This window comes from Macaca nemestrina, chromosome 6, assembly GCF_043159975.1.
Source record: "Macaca nemestrina isolate mMacNem1 chromosome 6, mMacNem.hap1, whole genome shotgun sequence".
Classification (NCBI taxonomy): domain Eukaryota; kingdom Metazoa; phylum Chordata; class Mammalia; order Primates; family Cercopithecidae; genus Macaca; species Macaca nemestrina.
The window spans coordinates 147,405,536-147,425,827 of NC_092130.1; the positions used below are offsets into that span (position 1 = coordinate 147,405,536).

General features: G+C 38.8%; 1 protein-coding gene across 15 annotated transcripts in view; it reads left to right on the plus strand.

Annotated features, from left to right (window-relative positions):
• The window catches only part of LOC105473041 (uncharacterized), a 419,449-nt gene that overhangs the window by 15,118 nt on the left and 384,039 nt on the right, over window positions 1-20,292 (plus strand). For all 15 annotated transcript variants that reach the window (XR_982021.3, XR_011625087.1, XR_011625090.1 and 12 more), the window contains exon 3: window positions 1,686-1,916. The gene's annotated coding sequence lies outside the window, so the exon portion shown is untranslated. The remainder of the gene's footprint in view (window positions 1-1,685; window positions 1,917-20,292) is intronic.

A 20,292-nucleotide genomic window follows, 5' to 3' on the forward strand; every position in this document is an offset into this window, starting at 1 on the left:
CCTCTCTTGAGTTGATTATTATTATTCTTTTTCCTTTCTAAAGTTTTAGTTCAAATTCTTGTTATTTTGATAGAAAGGGAGTTCTGGTGATAAAAGTGCATAGAAAAGTGCATAAAAAGTGCATAGCTACAGATCAAATTCACTTTGTAAAAATGTCTCTTTAGAGATTATCAGTAAGTGAGCCAAGGTGCTGTAGAAGTGAAATGCTTTCTCAGTTGAACTGTCTTTCTACATAAGTTTAATTTTTGAACTGCCAATTTGTCTGCACGCCTCCATTTTTTACTTACCCACTTGATGATAACTTGGGTGACCCTGAGGCTTTTGTTAAACTTACATTCAGAGACCAAGGCTCCAGTCAGGGACTCACTCGGCTCCACTGGGGTTGTTTCCTACTCTCACGGACTTCAAAGAAAACGGAGCCCGGAGAAAGATAGCCCATTGGGGTTATCTGAGCCAATTTTTAAAACATCAAGAATATCATGCAATATACCCAGGTAACACATCTGCACCTGTACCCCCCTGAATCTAAAATAGAAGTTGAATTTAAAAAAAAATGTCCGGGTGCAGTGGCTCACGCCTGTAATCCTAGCACTTTGGGAGGCCAAGGCGGGCGAATCACGAGGTCGGGAGATCGAGACCATCCTGGCTAACACGGTGAAACCCCGTCTCTATTAAAATTACTATATATATATTATCCGGGCGTTGTGGCGGGTGCCTGTAGTCCCAGCTACTCGGGAGGCTGAGAGAACCCTGTAAGCGGAGCTTGCGGTGAGCTGAGATCGCGCCACTGCACTCCAGCCTGGGCGACAGTGCGAGACTCCTTCTCAAAAAAAAAAAAAAAAAAAAAAAAAGAATATTTTGGGGTAGGGTTCTTGGGAAGAACCAAACTATGCACAACTTCTAATCACCTTCAAAACCTTTAATGAGAAAGTTTCATTTTAGTAAGTTCCATCTGAATTGAATGCCAATCAGTTGGAAAAATAGCAGATGTGTTATGAGACCTCTAAGCTAAATGTGCTTCCTGAAAAAATGCCCACATTCGAGGCTCTGTAAATGTAGTAAGGAATACGCAGTGAGAAGAGCAGAAGAGAAGCCCTGTCTTCACCTTGTTGGGTCATTCTTATTAAGTTGCTATATTTCTCTGAAAAACAGTTTGTGAAAGTTTCTCTCTACATAAAATAAGAAAAGGAAGCTATCATAATAATATTTTTAAAAAATTGTTTAATACAGGGACTGGCAAACATTTTCTGGAAAGGGGCAGATAGGAAATATTTTTGGCTTTGCAGGCTGCATGGTCTCTGTCACGACTACTCCGTTCTGCCGATGTAGAGTGAAAGCTGCCGTAGACAATATGTAAATGAATGGACGTGGCTGTGTTCCAGTAAAACTTTATTTACGGAAAGAACCAGTGGCTCACAAACCAGTTTGGTGACTTTGGTTGGAATGTTTGCATTCTTATTATGTGACAGGTACCACTTCACTGCTTTACATACATGAATATACCTAATAAGGTGGATACTATTATTGTCATCAGTTTATGAATGAGGAAGCCAAAGTTCAGAGAAATTGATCTACTTGCCCAAGGACATATAGCTAGTAAATGACAGAGCTGAGTTTGAGCATGAAGTGTACCTCTGTCAGCCTCCAATCTCTTACATTTTTCTTTTCTTCTTTTTTTTTTTTAGACAGATTTGCCTTCCCACCTAAAAGCTAAAAGCTTCCACAAGGGACTTGTAACAACCTAGGAGTATTAGCCGGGTGTGGTGGTGCATGCCTGTAGGCCCAGCTACTCAGGAAACTGAGGCAGGAGAATCGCTAGAACTCGGGAAGCGGAGGTTGCGGTGAGCCCAGATCGCACCACTGCACTCCAGCCTGGACAACAAGAGCGAAACTCCGTCTCAAAATTAAATAAATAAGTAAGTAAAAATAAAAATAAAAAAAGACTCAGGAGTAAATACCAGGAAATTTGATGTAAATCTTACTAACTCCAACTGGTGAGTGATATAGAATAGCATTCAGAGTAATTTGTCACAGAACATATTTTCCAGATGATTCTTGGAATTTAGCTTGGTAATATGGATAATTTGCTTTTTCTGATATTTGATTATACTTGTTCCACTCATATTTTAGCTTAAAGGGGTATTCCTCTTCTCTCCAAATATATTTACTAGCTTTCCCACATTTTCCCCCTCCCTTGAAAGCAAGAATACTACTATTAAAATGCACTACTTACTTGAACTTCTCTTTTGTAAGTGAAAAAACTCAAAACATTTTTTTCTTTTACCCCTTCAAGAGGTAAAATTAAAAAGCAGTGTTTCATAAATGGAAACAATGAGAAAACCTTGGCAAGCACCACTGAGGTGATGAATTGTAATTCAACATGAATGTCATTCCCATCCTCTTGTGTGATTTGACAGTTACTGAAGGGCTTGCATCTTTAATTGTATGGCGTTTGTGATAATAAAAGTGTATGCATTTTTACAATAAGATTGTTGGATTGTTACTCAGGCAGAACAGTTCATTTGATGAGACTTAGCAGTATACTGAGATTCCAAGTTGGTTCATCTCCATTAAGGAGAGGAGAGCTCCCCCTATACCTCATGTTTTCTATCTGGCTCCCGGGGCAGGCTAAGACTGAATGGAAAAATAGTGGAATATTGACTGACAAACATTTTCTGGGAAGGGGCAGATAGCAAATATTTTTCACTTTGCATGCTACACAGTCTCCATCACAAATAATCAACTCGGCTGACATAGCATGAAAGCTGCCATACGTAAATGGTGGATGTGGCTGTGCTCCAATAAAACTTTACCAGAAACCTGGTGGCTCACAATCCAAAGTTTGGTAACTTTGGTTGGAATGTGTGCATTCTTATTTTGTGACAGGTACCATTTAGCAGCTTTATATACATTAGTATGCCTAATGTATGTAAAACGTAAATATAAAATGTAAAACTCTCACATTTTCAGTGTGGTAGAACCAATGATCACACTTTTCTTTAGGCTGCCTGTAGTTTATGATGTTCTTCTCAACTGTTCTCTTAGATTTCCAAGAAGATCTTAGCACAGGGTCGCTGAAAGGGAACATGGGCTCCAGAGAAAGTCTTGTAGTGCAGCAAATATTCCCAGTGAGCCTGACCTAAGCAGTGTGAAGTTTCCCAATTGAAAGGTTACCTCTTAATCAATCAGATCTAGAAGGGCGCAAAACAGACCCCAGGATTTGAGCTTTCAGAACAAAACCATCCACTCATGTATGTGCAGTGCTATGGCTAGAACTCTTGGGCTATCTTTTTGTAGGATGGAGCCATTCTGGCTTCTGAAGCTTGCCCTTGTATTTTGATTGGAGTCATGAATGTTTTTTGGACAATAAACGTCCTTGACAATTCTCTGGAGGTCTTCTTGGATTATTAACTCTGTTGAAGGCCTGATTAAGCCAAATCAGCATTTGTAGTTCATTTTCTGGGAGTAGCAATGCAGTGATGCAGGTGTATAGTTGCCACTAATATTATCATCATCAAGTGGTCATTAGTGACCCATTGGGGACAGCACTATGCTAGGCATCAGTGCTATCCAGCTGTCTTTCCAGAGTCTCTCACTTCCAGAAACCTCCACATTCTGGTGTCCCCAAGCTAATCTCTCATTTTTATTCTCTACCTAAGCCTGGCCCCTCCAGGTTTGTTACGGGGTCTCTGTCTTTTCATTTATCTAACCCAGATATGCACGTGTTGCTTGTGTTGGAGTAAAGTCTCATCAGGTTGTTTTTAGGAAAATTAACCTTACTTTTTAAATCATAATTAGGTCTGAAAGAGGGAAAACGAGATTACGTTTCTTCTTCTTTTTTTTTTTCTAACTAAGAATGCCAACTATCAGACACTAGGTTGAATTATAGTTCTCCAGGACAATCAGTTAATATATGTATAATATTAAAGTACATGGTTACAAAGGGGTAACAGTAAACTTTTGAACTCTTAATGTTTCAAGAGGAATTCTTTACAAATGAACTAGAAAGTACATGTTTATGATAACAGGATATTTAGAGACACCAAGGCAAAGATGTGATATTTGAATTCCTGAATTGTCTGGAGAGTTCTCTTAATTATCTACTTATTGATGTAGAATTGATCTTCTAAAAAACTACATAGCTTATTTTTAGAAGCATTACTAGAGAGAGATAATTATACTCGTGTTTTTAATTTCTGGTAAAGTTGGCTGGAAAAGGATGCAATAAGAGTGAACATTTAATTACAATCCAGCAGCATAAAAATTTGTCATTTCAACTATCTATATGTTCTTTAGAAATACATTTTATTTTAATCTAATGTTTTGGTATGTTTATCATCAAATACATTTCTTCTAAATATACAACAGGGTCAGAGTTTTCCCTAGGACATTATACTATCCAGGGAAAATTAATGACAGAGTAACACAACCTCTGCCGCCTAGACCAAAAAAAAAATTTTTATGTTTATGAAAGTAACATATGCAGTGCTTCTCCCTTATTTACAGTCTTGCTTTCTATAGTTTCAATTACTTATGATCAACTGTGGTTCGAAAATATTCAATGGAAAATTTCAGAAATAAACAATTCATAAGTTTTAAGTTTTTCAGCATACTAAGTGGCATAATGAAATCTTGCATCATTCTGCCCTGGAAATGAATTCTGCCTTTGTCTGAATTCATCATGTAGACATGACCTGCTCATGAGTCAATTAGTAGCCATCTTGGTTATCAAATCCACATTCACATAGCTTTATTACAGTGTAAAGTTATACTTGTTTTATTTTACTAATAGTTATTGTTCTTAACCTCTTACTCTGCCTAATTTATAAATTAAGCTTTATCACAGGTAGGTATACATAGAAAAAAACGTAGCATATATAGGTTTTGGTTCAGGTATCCACTGAGGATCTTGGAATGTATCTTGTGAGGATAGAGGAAGACTACTCTATTCACTCTAGAACATTTGGAAATAGATTTTATATGAAATTATATTAAAATATCATTCATAATCCCACTGTCCATAAATAATCACTGTTAACATTTAATACATTTTTTTTCAGTCCTTATCTATGCAGGCATAAATCAGTGTGCATGTATCAATGGGGTCACAGTAAGAATTTTAACCAGAATTTAACTTGTTTATATACTTTTTTTTTTTTTTTTGAGACAGAGTCTTGCTCTGTCGCCCAGGCTGGGGTGCAATGATGTGATCTCGGCTCACTATAACCTCTGCCTCCCAGATTCAAGCGATTCTCCTGCCTCAGCCTCCTGAGTAGCTGGGATTACAGGTGTGTGACACCACGTCCAGCAAATTTTTGTATTTTTAGTACAGATGGGGTTTCACCATGTTGGTCAGGCTGGTCTCGAACTCCTGACCTTGTGATCTGCCCGCCTCGGCCTCCCAAATGCTGGGATTACAGACGTGAGCCACCGCGCCCGGCCAACTGGTTTATATTCTTATCTGTACAGCTTCAACCTCCAATTGCAGCCCGCCAGCTCCACTCCCTAGTTATTTCTGGGAGTTCCTGGGATGTCCCAGATGAGTTCATAAATAGTTTTTCATGTACTTCTTTATTTCCCTTGTTGCCTTCTTCTGCTTCTTGTTCACTGCTGTATCCCTTAGCATCTAGAATAATGGCTGGCACAGAAAGCCACTGATACATATTAACTGCTGGGTGCATTTGCACATGCCTGTAATCCCAGCACTTTGGAAGCCCAAAGCAAGAGGATGGCTTGAGGCCAGGAATTCAAGGCCAGCCTGGACAACACAGTGAGATCTTGTCTCTCCAAAAATATTTTAAAAATTAGTTGGGCATGGTGGAGCGCACCTGTCATATCAGCTATTCAGGAGGCTGAGGCAAGAAGATTGCTTGAGCCCAGAACTATGAGGCTGCAGTTAGCTATGATTGTACCATTGCATTCCAGCCTGGATGACAGAACGAGACCCTGTCTCGATAAATAAATAAATAAACAAACAAACATTGAGGTTCTCAACAAATAAAAGTTTAAAAAATACTTCCACAGTGTCCCAACTGCCGGTGCTCTTTCAGGGGACACTGTTGTCCCACAGAGGGTGCAGTGTCCTCATGCTCTTCCTAAAGTTCTCACTCGGATGGACCAGTGCTTCACAAAGAGGTGTGAAGACCCCACTTCCCAGCTCTGTGCTTTGTCTCTCAAAATAGCAATGCACGGTGTAGGCCCCCACACCTCACAGAGTCCCTTTGGAAACACTTTCTTTGGCTTCTGCCTGCAGTCCTCTCTGCATTGGACTCAGACCTGAGTCTATAGGGTTGGGAACCATGTCTGAAACATGGTGTCTCCTCCAATTTTGTGTCTGTATTCCCTCCTCTCCAAATGTTTTCATATAAGTGAAATTTGATTACAAGAGGAAAAAGAAATTACATAGTTGGTGCTCATTGAATATTTTTAAAAGGTGTGAACAGTGGACAAAACATTCCAATGACTCTGAGGTGTTTCGCCTGAGAAATGTCTGAGAAAGTGGGAGAAGGATAGTCCTATCTCATTTACCTTGGAAATAATAGTTGTAGTAGTAATAATACTAGATGTTTCAAGATCTTTTCCAGGTTTTGATGAAATTTTTATGTTTTAGGTTTTTAAATGTATTTTTGTTTGTTTGTTTTGGCATTGGATTAATTCAATTTCTTGGCTCATATAGTCACATTCTTTTTTTATGATTTATATAATCTATTTACTGATGCCAGATTTATCCCTTGATACAGAAGGAAAATTTAGCTTATGCAAGACAAAAGGAATCAAGTCCATTTTGATTTTCAAGGTCAATACTAAAGGGAGAAAAGTAATAAAAGTTTCAGTATTAGAAGCACAACAATTGTTTCTAGGACTTTGAAGTGTGGTTTCCTAATTAGAACCACAAAGTCGATGTCTTTCATAGACTGAAGACTTGGGGATGACTTTCACCTTTAGAAAGCTGCTCCCATGGGTCCTCTCTGGGTCAGTGGAGTACTTTGAATAGAGCAAAAGTGAGGACGGTACTCAGAAAAGAAAGTCATCTGGGATTCCTCAGAATGATTTTGAAAACTATCCCGAATCTTCTTGTCCTTCGTTCCCAACATGAACTTAGTTCCTGGTTCATATCAGCCACTTTTCTGCTGCTCTGTGTCCTCTCATATTATTCCCAAGTTGGCACCAGGGCCATGGGAAAGATACCAGAATGGCCCTCCAGACCCTTTTCCTGAAGCTGCCGGTGCTCTTCGGAGCCTGGCTTCAGTCCCTCCTCTTCCTTGTTTCTGTCTCTATTGCCGCCCACCTCGAGTTTCCTTTCTCTCTGAACACCTCCAGCACTCACAGTCTGTCTCACATTATTTGGCAAATAGCAAATATTTGTTATTGGTCAAAGCCATTGCCTGGGAGTCAAGATATTTTTGTTTTAGTTCATAGGTTATATCGCATTTTCAATTTGGGGAATCTTATTTTTTCATATAAAAAATATAGGAGTAGGTAAGTTATGTCTAAAACGGCTTTTAGTTTAATTCCATTACCTCTGCTGCTCAAGCAGATTTGAATTGCACATAGGACCATAACTGAGATTTCTACCCTCTTCATGCCTAACTGAAAGCTGGGTGCAAAGAAGAGCACAAAAAGTGAATACTTAGTGACTGATTCAAATCCTCAGAAAGTGCAAATATTTTAGTTTTTTATTCTCCTATGAATAGGAACTATAATGTCAAACATTTATTGCTATGTTTTAGACTCATTCTAAAATTAGCCCAAGGTTTCCTATATTTCCTGCATCCAGTGGAACTGGGTATTACTCTGTTTTTACACTGCTGACAAAGGCATACCTGAGACTTGGAAGAAAAAGAGGTTTAATGGACTTACAGTTCCACAGTTGTGAGGCTGGGGAGGCCTCACAATCATGGCAGAAGGCAAGGAGGAACAAGTCACGTCTCACATGGATGGCAACAGGCAAAGAGAATATATCAGCAGGGGAAATGCCAGATGCTTATAAAAGCATCAGATATTGTGAGAACTCACTCACTATCATGAGAACAGTATAGGGAAAACCTCCTCCATGATTCAGTTATCTCCATCTGGCCCCACCCTTGGCACATGAGGATTATTACATTTCAAGGTGAGATTTGGGTGGGGACACAGAACCAAACCATATCAAACTGTAAAATGAGAATTCGTGGTCATAAGATGACTCTGAACTCCTGTTAAAATTTTAAGTATCTTTTTCTTCATTACAGAGGTTCTCAAATGGGGCAATTTTATTCCCCAGGAGACATATGTGGCAATGACTGGACATTGTTTTGATTGTCACTACTGGGGAAGTATCACTAGCATCTAGAAGGTAGGGGCCAGGGATGCTGTTAATCATCCTGCAATGTATGGGACAGCACCCTACAACAAAGAATTATATAGTTTAAAATATTAATAGTGCCACACTTGAGAAATTCTACTATATAATACTCCTACTGGTGGTGGATATTTTGTCTTATTTGTATTTGTTTTCTAGCGATCAATGCTTGTTTCTCACGTTCTCCAAAAACTGATCTAATCCTTTCAGCTTAACATTACTGTTAGGTACATTTCATGGAACTAAAATTATTTGAAAATTGATAATGTATGTGGAGATTTTATTTTGTAATTTTTTTAACAATTAGAAAATTTAATTAACCAGAACAATCACCGTTCTAACCAATAAGTTTCAGAATTAGAATCCATAACACCATAGTTTTCTGTACATTGAGCCTACAAAATGTTATTCATAAACAGTAATATAATCGCACCCTAATGGACTCTCTGAAATTGACATTTTCCTCTGAAGTCAAGTTTAATTATGATAAATAAGTTGCATGAATACCTGAAGCACATTTCCAGATGCGAAGATGAAAGAGTGATGATATACTGTTTCTCAGAAACTGAATTAGTGAGTGAAGAGAGAAGGAAAGGGGAAACATATGATGTTTACGTAGTCACTGTTAATATTTTAACTTTCTGAACTTCAGCTTTGAGTATAGCATGGGTTTTAAAAATTTATTTGAAGATTTAGTTTTTTTTTCTTTTTCTTTTCTTTTTTTGAGACAGAGTCTTGCTCTGTTGCCCATGTTGGAGTGCAACAGCACGATCTCTAATCACTGCAACCTCCACTGCCTGGGTTCAAGCAATTCTCCTGCCTCAGCCTCCCAAGTAGCTGGAATTACAGGCGCCTGCCACTATGCCCAGCTAATTTTTGTATTTTTAGTAGAGACGAGGTTTCACCACATTGGCCTGGCTGGTCTCAAATTCCTGACCTCAAGTGATCCACCCAGGTTGACCTCCCAAAGTGCTGAGCCACTGTGCTCAGCTGAAGATTTCATTGTTATTTGCCAAAGATGGTATAGACATTTAAAAGCTGCCAGTTCCTAGATTGATTGATCCATTCAATCCATCTATCATTCAATCAACCAACCAAACATGTATAGATTGCTCTCATGTACAATCTTTTTTTATTTTTTTTTAGCAGAGTCTCACTCTGTCACCAAGGCCAGAGTGCCGTGGCGGAATCTAGACTTACTGCAACCTCCACTTTCCAAATTCAAGCAGTTTTCCTGCCTCAGCCTCCCAAATAGCTGGAATTACAAGTACACACCACCATGCTTGGCTAATTTTTGTATTTTTGTAGAGACAGGGTTTTGCCATGTTGCCCAGGCTGATCTCCAACTCCTGACCTCAAGTGATCCACCCACTTTGGCCTCTGAAAGCATTGAGATTACAGGTGTGAGCCACTGCCCAGCCTCTCATGTACAATCTTCTATGATAGATAAAGACTAAGGAACAAGGATTCTGTTCTCTAGGAGTGTACAGGCAATTGGGACAGATTTAAGACATATCTGTGTATATCTCTAATACAAAAAAGAATTTTTTAAAGTTTATGCAAATAAGATGCAAATAAGTGTTCTTGTAGTCCAGAGGAGGAAAGGTAATTTCCAACTGGTGATTTTGGTGGGGGAAGATATGTTGAGGAAGAACTTTGAGATCAGAAAATATGAACAATATATAGATATATGAAATGTTCCTTTGGCCCAGTAGTCTTTGCTCTTCCTGACCAGTATCAAAACCACTATTAACTGTGTGTGGAACTTCTCAGAGCCTCCTATATGCTAAGTAAACTTCAAGAGAAGGAGATATTATGTAGCACATCTCAAACGTGTTAGTAAATGTATCACTTTATTTATTTGTCAGGATGTAAGTTCCACAGGCCACGTTTCAGAAAATGCTATTTTACTCTATAGAAGCTGGGTGAATGTGGAAGAAAACAGGCCTCTGGATAATTTTGAAATCACATTCAGGGAAGAGGAAAAGATGTAACAATTTTCATGTGACTGAAATTGTGCTGCGTCCTGTATGTAACCACTTGCATGGGCTACCAAAAAGCTCCAGCCCAAGGAAGGGGTTGGTTTTGAGACCAAGGATGAGCAGGCTGTTGGGTGTCATGGGGGCTATGTGTTTCATGTGACAGATACACACCAAGAATTCATTTAGCTCCATAGTAACATGGAGACTGGCTGCCTCACTTAGCCGACTCATTTCCTCTTATGAAACTTGAACAGTACACGAAAACCAGGTTCCAGGCATCCCCCCAACACCCCTCCTTTTTTTCCATTGTCAGGATTAGAAATTTGATCTTTGGAATTATGCTTTTTTTTTTCTTTTTAAAATAAAACAATGGTGGCAGGTTTGGTATGGAATGCTTCTGTAATTGTAAATAATTGTTTCATATATTGGCAATGGGGCATACTTAGAATTGAAGGGTCCCTAGGTCAAAATGTGGAACCCATTCAGACAACATCAAAGCCTTCTCTGTTCTCTCCAGAGGGCAGAGAGCAAATACATCTGCTTGATCCAACACATATTTTTCTTGCAACCAACCAGTCGTTTATTGCTTTAGCACACACTGACAAGCAATGAGACAAGACAGGGACAGAGGAGGCAGCTTGCCAAGGGATAGGGCCCTGAGCATCTGTAAGGGAGCATTACAAAATCACAGAACACTAAAGCTGAAGGGAACTTACTGATTCCCATAAAAGAATCAGCTTCCCTAGACAAGATGGGGGGAAACTGAGGCCAAGAAGTCCAAGTGATGTTCCTTAATTAATCAAGCAATAAAATCAGATTCTGGGCTCAACATCTCAGTCCTAAATCAGTGTCCATTTTTCTGCATCACAAATTAGTTTGGATTTCATTATGCAATACATTATCTACTCTTGGCTTTTTTACTTTTAGTTTGTTTGAGAGTAAATTGGGATTCCCTGCTATCCTTTCCTCAGGCATGACCTTTGGAGGTTTCTAATTAGAAATAGTAGATGGTTCTGGCATTTGGATGGAGTGGAACACAAACAGATCTGCAACAGAGATTCAATTTTGTTGGAAACTCACTGAAGTTGCAAAATGAAAGACGAAATTGCCAGGTAGAAATGTGTTTGGTGTTTTAGTGAATCCAGAATGCTGAGAAAGAGTTGAAAAATTTGGACCAATCTCCTCATTGCTTGGCTTGCTCAGCCCTGCTCAGTACTACAGGAAAGTTTGGTGGAAAAAACTGGAAAGAGGCTTAGTCTATAAATATCCCAGCCGAGTCCACCAAAACAATCTTGGGCTCATGCTTTTATTCTCAATATATCCATGACCCAATTAGCAAATGTTTACTAAGCAACTACTGTGTGCTAGGCAGTGGGAATACAATGGCTTTAGAGATGCTCTCTCCCCTAGCAGGTTGTCTTCTAGCATGGAATTTCCAGGGGCCTGGCATGGTGGTTTGTGCCTGTAATCCCAGCACTTTGGGAGGCTGAAGGGGGAGGATTGCTTGAGCCCAGGAGTTCAAAAGTAGGCTGGGTAACATAGTAAGATCCTATCTCTACAAAGAATATAGAATTAGCTGAGCGTGGTGGCATATGCCTATAGTCTCAACTACTCAGGAGGATGAGGTAGGAGGATAGTTTCAGTCTGGGAGGTTGAGGCTGTGGTAAACTGTGATAGTGCCACTGCATTCCTGCCTGGGTGACACAGTGAGACCCTGTCTCAAAAAAAAAAAAAAAAAAAAAAAAAAAAAAAGAGGCATTTCCAGGGGACTTCTAGAAATCATCCTTGACCTGCAGTTCAAGGACACTATAGCAGATGTTCAGGTACATCCTTCACTTGCGGAAGGGAACTTGAACTCAGCTCACAACAGAAGTTCAAACGTCAGTACTCTGGTCTAGTGCACTGGGGTGCCAGGGGTGGAAGTTGGGAGTCAGAGATCAAGGATCCCCTGAGAGAAAATCATCATGAGTGAAGACAGTGGGCCCAGCTGTTCAGATGGAACAATGTGATGATGGTCCGGATGTTGGAGAGAGTAGCGGTTTCAGTTTTGGTGTGAAACTACACTTGACCCAACCAATTCTCCATTCCTCAAGGGTGCTTAGTCCTTCCCACCAGGTATTATGTTATTTACATGTCTCTTTCTCCAACTAGACTGTAAGCCTCTTAAAGGCAAGGTATATATTTTAAATAATAGTAACTTTTGTTGTTTTTTCTCTTCAAAGGAAATGCACATTTATTATCAGACACTTGGAAAATACAGATAAGCAAAATGAAGCAATACAATGTTTGGAAAATTTCCATATACCTTCTGTTACTGATTTCTAAATAAATTACATTGCAGTTAGAGAACATGATTTGTACGACTTTAATATTTCCAAATTTATTGAGATTATTTTAAGGACAAAAATACAGTCTGTCTTGCTGACTAGCGTATGTGTACTTGTAAAGACTGTGTATTCTGTTGTTGAGTGGGATGTTTTATAAATGTCAATCAGGCCAGATTGGTTCATAGTGTTGCTCAGGTCTTATATTCCCTTACGGATTCTCTGTTTACTTGTTTCGTCAATTAATGAGAGAGAGGTATTGAAATATACAACCCAAGTTGTGGCTTTGTCTATTTTCTTTTCAGTTCTTTTAGTTTTTGCTTCATGTACTTGAAGAAGCTCTGTTATTAGGTTCTAGTTCTTACTTTGGTGCTGCTGACCCCTGGAGCTGCACAGTTCAGGGTCTGATGGATCAGGGACAGGCTTTGAGTGTCTTGGTGAATACTATTGCTAATAAGAAATAATAAAGTAGTAAGCAGCACCTGATTTTGGTGCCATTCGATACCTTGTTTGAGGAGCCCCTCCCTTATTTTCAGAACCCCATCTCTGACTAACCCCTCCATGCCTTTGCTCCTCTCTGTGCTACATAGAAGCTCATTTAAGATTGTTCTGTTAGATTTATTTAAAGTTTTCCTTTCTTTTACCCCTCTCCAAAATGTCTGGTTCTATAGGGTTCAGATGAATGGCAACTGTAACTACTGTAATGAGATTAACAAACTCTAGTTCAAATGTTCTGTCAGACACAAGTCTTGAATCTATCTCAAGCAAGAAAGAAATACACTGAAAATATATACTGAGTAACACAAAATACAGAAGGAGAAGGTTTCTGAGCTCAGAAATGACAGAAACTAAGGAAGGCCAGTGAATTAGTCCATTTTCACGTTGCTATAAACAGCTACCTGAACACTGATATAAAGAGCTACTTGAGACAATGTCATTTCTAAAGAAAAGAGGTTTAATAAACTCACAGTTCCACGTGGCTGGGGAAGCCTCAGGAAACTTATAATCATGATGGAAGGTAAAGGAGAAGTGAGCACCTGTTTCAAAAGGCAGCTGGAGAGAGAGAGAGTGAGGTGGGAACTACCAAATCCTTTGAAACTATCAGAGCTCATGAAAACTCACTCACTATGAGAACAGCATGGGGGAAACTTCCCCCATTATCCAATCACCTCCCACCAGGTCCCTCCCTTGACACATGGGTATCACAGCTTGAGATGAGATTTTGTTCGGGCCACAGAGCCAAACTATATCAGCCAGGCAGCAGGTACATAATTTAGAACATGTCACAGGAACAGCTGGTTGGAGTATGGCCACTGACCTGACTGCCCCTGAGCACACTGAGCTACAGCTGCTGGCCTCCTGCCTTTGAGCCACTGTCTCTGTCCTTTACATCATTCTTTCTCTATTCAAAAATCAAAGGAAGAAGCATCCAATTATCCAGGCTTAGGTTTTACACCTGTGTCCCCTTTACCAGAAAGTTGAGGAAGAGAATAATTTGTCCCCTAACTCCAGCTTCTGTAGTTGGATATGGGCCCAAGTCCTCAAGCAGAAAGCATGTTTACTTCTTGTGCTGATCCAAACCAGAATAATGTAGTAATTGAATAATAATTTAACCTTCCTCCTGATAACATATTTTAATAAGTGCATTCAAAACTTTAATGCAAAGTAGGGCCTAATACAATAACAGCAATGACTTCTCACAGCACAGTGGCTATCACACTTATTGACTCCCCTTTGACCATATCAAGTAATAACAATAACAATAAATTATAATTTAAATAATTTTTGCATAGTTTAAAAAGCATTCTTGTAAAAATTATCTCATTTCACCTTGATAATTTTCCTGAGTAACAGACAGTCTAGAATTTTGAGTCCTATTATACAGATGGAGAAACTGACACCTAAGGGGGTTTCACCTAGCCTGGAAGGGAGTAGAAACATGGTTTGAACCCATGATTCCTTTTGCTACATTCTGTTGTCTGTCACATGGAGCTGCCAACTTTTGATAACCCTAGTTCACACTAAGAACCAGAAAACAACTTCAAAAAACTCAGTGTCTAAAAAGTTGGTCTTGTTTCTAGCAATGGTTCTCAAATATTGGTCCATGGACCAACGGAGTCAGGTTCACCCGGAGCTTCTGCTGCACCCCATCTTCAGTCCTTCTCCCAGGTGTTTCCCTTGAGGCCACCATTTTTAATACTTTTAACTAAGTGTCTTAGTCCATTCATGCTGCTATAACAAAGCACCTTAGACTGTGTACTGTATACACCTTGTAAGTTTATTGCTCATAGTTATAGAGGCTCGATAATCCAAGATCAAAGTGCTGGCAGGTTCAGTGTCCAGTGAGGGCCTGTTCGCTGCTTCCAAGATGGTGCCTTGAACACTGTTTCCTCTGGAGGAGACAAACACTGTGTCCTCAGATAGTAGGAGGGACAGAAGACAAAAGGGCATAGCTAGTTCCCTCAAGTCCTTTGATAAGGGCATCATCCCATCCATAAGTGCTCTACCCTCATGACCTAATCACCTCCCAAAGACTGGCTTGCCAGCTTGCTTGTTTTTCTTTCTTTCTTTCTTTCTTTCTTTCTTTCTTTCTTTCTTTCTTTCTTTCTTTCTTTCTTTCTTTCTTTCTTTCTTTCTTTCTTTCTTTCCCTTTCTTTCTTTCTTTCTCTTTCTTTCTTTCTTTCTTTTTCTTTCTTTTTCTTTCTTTCTTTCTTTCTTTTTCTTTCTTTCTTTCTTTTCTTTCTTTCTTCTTTCTTTCCTTCTTTCTTTCTTTCTCCTTCCTTCCTTCCTTCCTTCCTTCCTTCCTTCCTTCCTTCCTTCCTTCCTTCCTTCCTTCCTTCCTTCTTTCCTCCTTCCTTCCTTCCTTCTTTCTTTCTCTTTCTTTCTTTCTTCTAAAAAAATGTGCAGAACGTGCAGGTTTGTTACATAGGTATACATGTGCCATGGTAGTTTGCTGCACCTATTTATCCATCCTCTAAGTTCCCTCCCCTCACCCTTCATCCCCCACCAGGCCCTGGTGCGTGTTGTTCCCCTCTCTGTGTCCACGTGTTCTCATTGTTCAATTCCTACTTATGAGTGAGAACGTGCAGTGTTTGGTTTTCTGTTCCTGTGTTAGTTTGCTGAAGATGACGGCTTCCAGCTTCATCCGTGTCCCTACAGAGGACATGATCTCATTCCTTTTCATGGCTGCAGAGTATTCCATGGTGTATATGTGCCACATTTTCTTAATCTAGTCTATAATTGATGGGCATTTGGGTTGGTTCTATGCCATTTGTATTGTAAATAGTGCTGCAATAAACATACGTGTACACGTTTCTTTATAGTAGAATGATTTATATTCTTTTGGGTATATACCCAGTAATGGGATTGCTGCGTCAAATGGTATTTCTGGTTCTAGATCCTTGAGGAATCGCCATACTGTCTTCCACAGTGGTTAAACTAATTTACACTCCCACCAACAGTGTACAAGTGTTCCTATTTCTCCACAGCCTCGCCAGCATCTACTGTTTCTTGACTTTTTAATAATTGCCATTCTAACTGGTGTGAGATGTCTCATTGTGGTTTTGATTTGCATTTCTCTGATGATCAGTGATAATGAGCTTTTTTTTCATATGTTTCTTGGCCGCATGAATGTCTTCTTTTGAGAAGTATCTGTTCTTATCCTTTGCCCCCTTTTTAATGGGGTTGTTTTTTTTCTTGTAAATTTGTTTAAGTTCCTTGTAATTCTGGATATTAGACCTTTGTCAGATGGGTAGATTGCAAACATTTTCTCCCATTCTATAGGTTGCCTGTTCACTCTGATGATAGTTTCTTTTGCTGTGCAGAAGCTCTTTAGTTTAATTAGATCCCATTTGTCAATTTTGGCTTTTGTTGCAATTGCTTTTGCCATTTTTGTCATGAAGCCTTTGCCCATGCCTATGTCCTAAATGGTATTGCCTAGATTTTCTTCTAGAGTTTTTATGGTCCACGTTTTAATACTATCACTTTGAGTCTTAAGTTCCAACATATGAAATTTGGAAGGACACATACATTCAAACCGTAGCACTGAATCTGTTTGTTTATTTCTTTCCTATTCTTCTGATGGTTATCTTCATGTTTACTGCTAAATTATGAATTATATACTTTAGCCATTCTCTACTGTCATCCTACCATATTAGGATTTAGCTCATAAATATTGCCTTTGATCTCCTTACCTGTTCCTAATACAAAGATATGACTATTTTTGTTATTTAATTGATTACACTTGTAAATGTTGACTGATAATGACACTTGAATCCACATTTTGTACAATGAAGAAAATCGTGTCCTTTCTTAAGAGTTTTCCTCTCCCACTTTCAGCTTCCAACTTTTCAGAGCTATACTTTTATGTTCTTAAGGTTGATAGTATTGGTATTTGTATCCTGTTTCCTAATCATTATTAAGAACTTTTTGTTTTAGCTATAAACTAGTTCTAAATATTTAAAATTAGAAAACAGTGTCTATATCATAGCAGTGTAAATATTGTTTACCTTGCTACACAAGAGATCCACGCAATCTGTTATGATAATGGTTTATTTCTTGTACAGCCTTCTGTTTGCATAGGACAGGGGTTCACAGAATGTTTCTATAATAGATAGTGAATATTTTAGGTTTTGTAGACAATATGTCCTCTGTTGCAATTCCTTTTCAATATTGCTACTGTGGTGTGAAAGCAGCCAGAGACAATATATGAATGAATGAACATGGCTGTGCTCCAGTAAAACTTTATTTACAAAAATAGGCAGTCGGCTGGATTGAGTCAGCAGGTCATAATTTGCCCACCCTGAGTGCAGGAAACTCTAGTTGCCTTTCTATTTTCTTTAGCATTCACCTTATCCCATTCTTAACTTTGTCAGATGTCTCAAAGAAACTATTAAGTCTGTGAGATTCTCTTGTTTAATCTGTCTCTGCAGCATCTGCTTTAAATTCTGCTAGGATTGGGACTTACGGCTTTCTTTGTGCTTGTTGTCCAGCTATCATTCATTCAATTATTTATTTGGCACCTTCTTTTGGAGTACCTACAATATATTAGGCAACATTCTAGCTCAGAGGTAGCCTTGGGTCAGGTTTAGTATTACTTTGTAAAGATAATGCAATATGGTAAGTTTTATATACTTGTTTTTGTGTGAATATCAGCTGTAATAAAGCAAAGTAATTATATCTAAAACATATATATGTATAATAACAATGGCTAGCATTTATTAGGTTTTGATTATAGTATAATAAGTGTTTTACATGAATTATTATCCTATTCCCTCTCTTAAGTCCTCATCACACTTCTGGGAAGACATTGGTATTTGGGAGGACAGGTAGTTACTTCTAATATTTTTTAGGATAATGGTCAATCAGTTAGTATAAAATACATAATTTTGGAATTCTTATAAAGTAAAGAAATTAATAAGATGGTCTCTGCAAGGAAATTGGACCGTTAGCAGCAGGAACTACAAATTTGGTGGTCCAGGAATAAGACGATGATATTAGTTTGTGACTTTAATTTCATCTAGATGGCTATAGGACCTTTAAGGAATGTATTGACATTAACAGCAAGAAAATAAAATCACCAGCCATGATCTGTAAGCTCTATCCTACCACTCAAACATTCATTCCCCTGCTTAGTCATCTTTTCATTTGGCTTTATCTTAAAAGGTGAGTGTCATCCTAGACAATTGTTTTATGGGTCACCAATTCTTGTTTTTTCATCAGACCAACTCCACAATTGTTTGATTGGGGAATCTGATAATTTTTTTCATATTTTCATGCAGACCAACAATGGTTAGTATCAGAGCTGATTTTATCCACAGTGGGATGAGTCTCTCATTACTCAGTTGCTTGTTATTGGTGATTATAACTCCTCTTTCCTCCCTCTTCTTCCTTAAATTTAGAGATCCCAGTACTTAGGGCAACTCTGGTCACTCCACTTGCATTTTTGAACTTCCTCCAGCCAAATTACTAAAAGAATGTATTCCTGAAGCAATTGCTCTGGTGATTACAACGATTTTGCCTTGTTCTAGCGACAGGTGTTAGGACCAGGGCAATCATGACTCACTGGAAAAAAAAAATCCTAAATTGAATGCTGCCCAGGACCTAGGCATTCAGGCTCTCTGGGATTTGCTGTTCTTATTAAGGCTGCAGGAAGGAGGTTTTGTTATACTTGTCACCACCTGTTTAACTACACGCTCCCTCCAGATTGTTTGTCTGTCTGGCCTGCCTAGACCCCATCTCCTAAGCTGGGGAATTGATATGTTCATTTAGATCCTTCTTAATTGCTGAGGAAAACAGAGCCCCTGGGTTCTGCCTGGTTCAGTAGCCCTGCAGAGCAGCATGGCTGGGCTTGCATTCAGGGGGGATCTTTCTGTTAGGGAGGTTAGCAATTCTGTGACCAGAGAGCAAATAACACTAAAGCTGTAAATACCTTAAATTTCTCTGACTTCCACAGACAAGATGTTTTGGAACAATGTACCTTCAAGAACTTACAATCCCAATGAAAAGATAAGTAAAAAACTAACTGTAAAAGAGGTTCTCAGTGTGAATTAAGAATCCTTAGGTGAACAGTTTATATATATAATAGTATATAAATTTATATATATAAATAAAATAGTAAAATACTAAGTAATAATACATAACAAAATAATAAAATGATAATCACTAATATTTCTTGAACACCTAATATATTAGTCCATTCTCACACTGCTATAAAGTATACTACCTGAGACTGGGTAAATATAAAGGAAAGAGGTTTAATTGACTCACAGCTCTGCAGGCTTAACAGGAAGCATGGCTAGGAGGATTCAGGAAACTTATGATCATGGCAGAAGGCAAAAGGGAAGCAGGCACCTTCTTTACAAGGTGACAGGAGGGAGTGTGTATGAGAATGAAGAAGTGCCACACTTTAAAACCATCAGACCTCATGAGTACTCACTCACTCTCATGAAAACTGTATGAGGGAAACTGCCCCCATGATCCAATCACCAACCACCTGGTCCCTCCCCTGACACATGGGAATTATTTATACAAGTCTAGATGAGATTTGGGTGAGGGCACAGAGCCTAACTGTATCACCTATCATATGCCAGGCTGTACCAAGTACTTTAATAGACTGTTTCATCATTGTTCAAGGTAGGTCCTAATACAATCTCTATTTTCAGAGGAGAAAACTGCATAGATGTCTTCTTTAGAGAAGTGTCTGTTCATATCCTTTGCCCACTTTTTGATGGCGTTGCTTTTTTCTTGTAAATTTGTTTGAATTCTTCGTAGATTCTGGATATTAGCCCTTTGTCAGATGGGTAGATTGCAAAAATTTTCTCCCATTCTGGAGGTTGCCTGTTCACTCTGATGGTAGTTTCTTTTGCTGTGCAGAAGCTCTTAGTTTAGTTTGATCCCATTTGTCTATTTTGGCTTTTGTTGCCATTGCTTTTGATGTTTAGTCATGAAGTCCTTGCCCTTGACTATGTCGTGAATATTATTGCCTAGGTATTCTTCTAGGCCTTTATGGTTTTAGGTTTAACATTTAAGTCTTTAATCCATCTTGAATTAATTTTTGTATAAGGTGTAAGGAAGGGATCCAGTCTCAGCTTTCTGCATATGGCTAACCAGTTTTCCCAGCACCATTTATTGAACAGAGAATCCC